The following is a 7,021-nucleotide window of genomic DNA, read 5'->3' as shown; positions in this document are numbered from 1 at the left end:
ACATCTGTTTTTTCTTCGCTCAGTGGCAGTGCTGTACATAAAATTTTTCGTCATCAGTGAGAACAGATTTGAACAGCAACGCTGGACTGGTCGTCATTCGGAACTGATATTCGAAGAGCAACACCAAACGCGCAATATTTAATTAACTGTGGGAACTTTCTCCAGCACATGCTGCTAGTACGGGGCTTTTTATTAATTTTCGTGTGAAGTCCAGTTTTTGATTTGTGCTGTGATTGTGGAAACTGCATTTAGAGTTACTACAAGGGTTATTCGGAAAGTAAGAAACGTTCGGTCGCAAAATGGAAACCACAGTGAAAAACCGATGAAGTTTTGCACAGGTTTGTTGGGCAATGTTTCTAGTATACCCTCGATCGCATTACATCGTTCGTTTTAGTTGTGAACACACAGGGAGCACATAAAGTTACCTAGAACAATAGTGTCTCCCGCCAGTACGAGGGCCTGGTGAGAAATTTCACCTGAAGCAATGCACCCAACATTACATAACTGTAGTGTGGTTTCGTCTTCAAGACAATTTTCAGCCGCATTCTGCAGGGGCAATGAGGATGCTCCTGCATCGTTTCCCATTGGAAATGTTTACCCACAATACAGCCCGTAATTGTCTTCCCCTGAGTTTCATCTCTGCTCACATGAACCGCTGGCTATGAAGACAACACCGCCACAGACAACGAGCTGTAGGCCAGCGTAGAGAATTGGCGGAACGTGCTGGCGGCTGCCTTCTATAACGAGGGTGTTGGAAAGTTGGTACAACTCTACGACAAACGTCTAAGTCGGATCGGCGACTATGGAGATAAGTAGCTGGAACTTGTAGCTAACTGTTGCAAATAAAACAGTTTTCATTTTCACTATGGCTTCCATTTCGCGACCTATCGTTCCTTACTTTCCGAATAGCCCTCGTATATTTGAATTACGGATGGCAGTTTAACTTCGAACTTTCATCGACATTGCACATAAGTGATTGTTACCTAGTGGGATTCATACTCATTTGTTACTATTATGATTTTTAACATTCATATTCTCACTTACCAGACAGCGAATCAGCTTCGTGTTTACCATGCTTCTGAAACTTTTGACTGTGTTTAGTAGACTATTTTAGATAACAGTTTAGAGTCTTATAAGGTGAGGGAAGGGGGAGGGAGGGTATTTTCCCGTAGGGAATAGTTGCGCAACAGAATCAAGACTAAAGTGAGGCGCAGCACGTGCCGAAAATTTGAAATGGCTTTGTGTTATCTGGGCAACGGCCTTGCCGCAGTGGATACACCGGTTCCCGTCAGATCACCGAAGTTAAGCGCTGTCGGGCGTGGCTGGCACTTGGACGGGTGACCATCCGAGCCGCCATGTGCTGTTGCCATTTTTCGGGATGGGTGCACTCAGCCTCGTGATGCCAATTGAGGAGCCACTCGACCGAACAGTAGCGACTCCGGTCAAAGAAAACCATCGTAACGACCGGGAGATCCTGTGCTGACCACACGCCCCTCCTATTCGCATCCTCAGTGAGGATGACACGGCGGTCGGATGGTCCCGATGGGCCACTTGTGGCCTGATGACGGAGTGCTTTGTGTTATCTAACAGTTAGAAAACGCTTAGGTTTTATGATCTGTGCAAATAAAAGCTAAAGAAACATAGTTACATATGGGAAGCCATATTTGATTTAGGTACTTCCTTCAGCAAAAATTTAATGATATTTATTTGAAGCACCTTGTTGCTTCCAGAAATAGAAATGGGGGGAGGGAGCAGAAGTCTATGATTTAAAAGGCTTATAAAATAAACAATTCTTATCCGTGGGACATTTACATTTTGATAAGGTGACAAAACAAGTTACCATTTGCAAGCATTACATAAAATTTAATTCCAGCTTAAAAAACTGTTTCAGACATGGAAGTGAACAAAAGAAGTCTATGAGACAAAGTCGGTAAAACTCAGTACATAATTATCTGAGCTCGTCTGGCATCTCGCAATATAGACAAATATACGTTCATGCAGATGAGTAGGAAAAACAGTCAGGTCAAGTTCGAATACAGCGTTACCAGTGTGCTACTTGACACAGCCACGTCGATTAAATATCTCGGCCTAACGTTGCAAAGGGCACGTAAAGAAAGTAATAGAGAAGACGAACAGTTGATTTCGGTTTATTTGCAAAATTTCAAGAATGTGCCACAGGAGACCGCGTATATACCTTTAATGTGATCCATTCTCATTTGCGATCTCCAGCAGGTCAGACTGAAAAAAGGCATCGAAGCGATGCAGAGGCGTGCTGCTACTTTTGTTACCGGCAGATTAGATGAATACGCGAGTATTACAGAGATGCTTCTTCAACGCAAATCTGAATCCCTGGAAGCAACAAGACGTTCCTTTCTCGAAACACTATTGAGAAAATTTAGAGAACCACCATTTGCAAGTGGCTACAGAAAGATCCGGCTGCCGCTACCGTACATTTCGCGTAAGGATTATTCAGATAAAATAAGAAAAATGAGGGGCCGCCTGGAGGCCAATCTTTTCTCCTCGTCACATTTGCGAGTGAAATAGGAAAGGAAATTATTAGCAGTGGTACAAAGTACCCTCCACCACGCTCCATACGGTCGTTTGCGGAGTATGTGTATAGATGTAGATGCAGATCGCGTCTTGGTTAATACTCGACGATGTGGCACGGTATCGAACGCACTTCGGGCATCTGCCTGCTCGTCTGCATTCACTGCAAGAAAGACGTCGCGTGTGAACAGAGCAAGTTGTGTTTCACACAGATGACACCCAGAGTGGTTTAACATGGCACACCTACATAGGTCTAACACTACACTTTATGTTTATCTAATTGTTTCTTTTTGGGTTTGTGGCCCTCATAATGAACGAAATTCCACTAAAACCTGCTTCCACGGTGTGACTGAACAGCCTCTAATCAACAACGATAAGACTTGTCCTTAATTCACTAGTAGACGACGTCTGCTACTGTGTCCCAGCCACTGGTGGCCAGGGATGTACTATCATGTAAATGCGGGACAGTTTCAACTTTCAGAAGTTCCGAGGCGAAATTAGTGTTGGGTTTTCCTGGACTCTGCGACGGCTGAGAGAAGAGGTGTAATTTAAGTTCCGAACGTGCGAAAATAGCCCCTTTCGCGATTATCACAAATGATACGTAGGAACCGACAGAAACAGGGAGAACTTGTAAGCTAGCCTATGGTGGCGGCACTTCTCTGTCTGACGAATGACTAAAAAGTCATAACCACCACACCAAAGAGGTGCCACATAGCGCAAGGAAATCTGACGTTAAAATCATGAGATGGCTAACTAGACATAAAATTAATTTAATTACTTCAAACCCACAGCAAAATAAGTGACATCATAGGGCATGAAAATGGGTGTCGTTGAAAAATTAATAACAAGGACCTACGGCGAGTGGCATTTACGTGTTAATGAGACTGGCTACTGTGAGTGGGAGGACATCAGTCTAAGCAAGCACACACTGCTGTGTCGTTCCACTGATTGGTCTCTCGCATCAAGATACAATTAAGCATACAGCAGACACCGGCAGTGACTACTGCGAGTACAAGGCTGCTATGACAAAAAGATGGTAGTGAAAACGATTGATAGGCTTCTGAATTTGCCGAAGCTGTGCAATGTTACCGACATAGCCGGTGAAAGACGAGATGCTGTCGTCAGCGCGCAGGCGCTGCTAAAGCCTCGTACTGCGGGAGATGACCCCACGTCCGCCGGTCATTGTCTCACGTCCGCGAAAATACGAGGGCTATCCACAAAGTACATTACGTTTTGGAATTAAAAATAAATAAAGTATTGGAAATTTTTTAATTATATACAGATGAAAGCCACACTTAAATACTACTTTTCTACATAGTTGCCATTTAAATTAAGGCACTTATCGTAGCGATGGACGAGCTTGGAAATTCCTTCGTCGTAAAATTCGGCCGCCTGCGCCTTCAACCACGTGGTTGAAGCTGTGCGTCGTCATCAAAACGCTGCATAGCCAACCACTTCTTCATTGCTGGGAATAAGTGGAAGTCGCTCGGTGGCAGGTCGGGACTGTCCGGCGGACGAGGAAACAACTCCCACTTAAAAGATTCGAGAACTTCACGAGTGGCATTTGCCTTGTGGGCCCGGGCGTTGTCGTGAATCAGCAAGAGCTTTGAGCCCAACGTTCCCCTGCGCTTGTTTTGTATTGCTCTTCTGAGGTTGTGCAGAGTTTGGCAATACCTTTGAGAGTTTATTGTAGTACCTCTTTCCAGGATATCCACAAAAATCACACCTTTCTGTCCCAAAAGACAGTCGCCATCACTTTCCTTGCCGACATTGTCTGCATGCATTTCTTGGGTTTTTAGGGGAAATTTGTGTGCCCCCACTGCATTGACTGCAATTTCGTCTCGCAGTTCACATGCTTAACCCAAGTTTCGTCACCAGTAAAGATGCGATCGAGTAATGAGTCGCCAGCTTTCTCGTAAGCGTCCAAAAACGTTAACGCTGCAGCCATTCGCTGATTTTTGTGAATCTCTGTCAAGATTTTTGGTATACATCTTGCACAAAACTTGTGGTAACCAAGCTTTTCGGTAATGATTTCGTGCAACAAACTTCGTGAAATTTGTGGAAAACTCATAGAGAGTTCCGTTATTGTGAAATTACGGTTTTCACGGACCGCGGCATCGACTTTTTCGACAAGTTCGGCAGTCACTATGCTGGGTCTTCCACTTCGCTCTTCGTCGTGAACGTTAGTTCGGCCATTTTTAAATTTTATGACCCATTGACGCACTCCACCTTCTGTGCTTATGTTGTCCCCATACACTTCATAAAGCTGCCGATAGATTTCTATCGGTGTACAGGTTTTTGCAGTCAGAAACCTTATTACAGCATGTACTTCACACTTCGCGGCATTTTCAATTAACGCTGACATTTCAGACAGTCACAGTAACTCAACGGAGTACAGCACGAACCTCTCACTAGCACGGCAGGATGCCGACTGAGCGGCGGAATGCCATGACACCAAGATGGCCGCGCTAGCCCGGCCCCTAACGGACACAAACGAAAACGTAATGTACTTTGTGGATAGCCCTCGTATATAGTCTCGCCCGAGTGTCCGAACGTCTTTACAATTAACTTCTCTCTCCGTAGAATCAGAAGAGCTCTAGTGACTGTACTCCACGACGGTCGAGAAGCAAGTCCTCTCCTCTCTGTTTTGCTCAAAACCTTCCGAAAAAACCATCCCCCCCCCCCCCCCCCCCCCCCGATGTTCTCAAATAAACCCATCATGGCCCAGCAGTAGTTACCGTGCCAATCATGTTCTCTAGCAATGAGACCCGATCTTCCTCAACCAATCTCCGAAAAGGCAGCACACAATGCCTGGAGGTCCTGCAGCCCAAATCCCCGGCGCACTTCACAGGATGAGGGAAGCTTCCCAGTGAAAACAAGCTCCGCCTCGACCATAAAACGATTTAGTGGACGCCGTTTTGGGAGGACGCGGCGGCATCCAAGAAACGCGACATCCGGAGAAATTTGTCGTCACAGGGTACGCTGTTTTTGTAATAAACACATTATCCTGGCGCCAGTCCGACGCCGCTTTACCTGGACCCGCACACGAGATAAGGAGACCAGGCTCCCACACTGTGTCCAGTCGCTAATAAAGCCGTTAGGCCGGCGCCAGGATGTTCGGCACCGCCAGTTTCTAAAGAAGTGTCATTCCGCATTCAGCCACGGCGTTCCCACCCTCTTGCTTGACCGACAGCGAAACAAGGCTGACCGACAGCATGGCGGCCCATAAACCACTGTCCCGCCGTGCCCACCGCCCGCTTCGCTGAGTGCAAAGGAATCCTCGATTTCACTTGGAGCTCGGGGAAAGTTCTAAAGCTGCTCCTAATGCAATAGTCACCTCCAGCGTTCAAAAATCTGTCTCTATAGCCGAGTTTAACTCTACTACTGCTACTCAAGTCACGCAAGTACTGTGAGCTCAATCAGTGGTTTACCATAACCATAATAGTTCATCAGATTAATATCAATCAGGCAGAATATACCAAAGGGGAATGAAATTGTATGATAAGCGCCGAAACAAAAGGAAAGGAGTGTTGCCTGACGGGTATTACCATGGTAGTGACCTGCCCGGAAGGCATCGCCGTCTTTCATTACCCCCCACTTACAGTAGATCATTTTTCGGCGTTTGTGGCTCACTTAAGGCAAGGGATAGTGTGACACAACACAAGGAAAATGTCTCAATTAAAACATCATCACAGCCATTAGTCGTGGTGAAGCAAGAAAGGGCAGAGATCATAGAGACGAATGTTGCCAATCTCACAGCCAATTTTACTCTCATACCTCAAGTGCCGCTCATTCATTCACAGGGATACCCAGGTGCACACACACATCCTCCCTTCCAGTTGCAAGAAAGTTAAGCACTGCTGAGTGTTGCCATTGTCAGATCCATGGACCATACCGTCCGGCAAACATCCAGACTTAATTCGTTATCAATGCATATTTAATAGTGCCCAGAGCAAACACACACATTCACTAGAAGAAGGAAAGGGGAAATCCTTATAAAATATATTCCTCCCTATGTGAAAAGTGACCGCATACATTCAGTATTGCTGAGCAAAGAAAAGAGACGTTCATATGACGTGACCTAATGACCTTTCGCACTGATTCATTCATGAAACATGACTATTACGCAACTTGCATTCACCTTTCATTAATACATAGAGGACACACTTGTGTAGTTGGATTTACAAAACGTGTGTCGCAGTTTATACATGAAAAGTAAGTTGTATTACAAGACTAGCAGAAAGTGAAAAACTGTTGAGGATACATACCAAAATAAATTATCCAGGGTACATAAAAGAAAAAAAAACAAATGAAATCTGATAGTAACGGTACATGAAAACACAAACTAGGAATGTTTATAGCAGGGACTGACCGACAGTGGCCATTTGTGGTTTAGTGGTTACTAAAACAAAAATGTGACCTCCTTAAATCTATGGCAAGGAAGCAAACAGACAATTATAGTGCGTACTGTTCA

At 45.1% G+C, this 7,021-nt stretch overlaps 1 pseudogene; it reads left to right on the top strand.

Annotated features, from left to right (window-relative positions):
* The first annotated feature begins 1,251 nt into the window (after window positions 1-1,251).
* On the top strand, window positions 1,252-1,369 carry LOC126208155 (5S ribosomal RNA; annotated as a pseudogene).
* Window positions 1,370-7,021: the final 5,652 nt, after the last annotated feature.

The sequence above is a fragment of the Schistocerca nitens genome, chromosome 1, assembly GCF_023898315.1.
Source record: "Schistocerca nitens isolate TAMUIC-IGC-003100 chromosome 1, iqSchNite1.1, whole genome shotgun sequence".
Lineage (NCBI taxonomy): Eukaryota > Metazoa > Arthropoda > Insecta > Orthoptera > Acrididae > Schistocerca > Schistocerca nitens.
The sequence above is the reverse complement of the archived record's forward strand: the minus strand, read 5'-3'. Positions and strand labels throughout refer to the sequence as shown.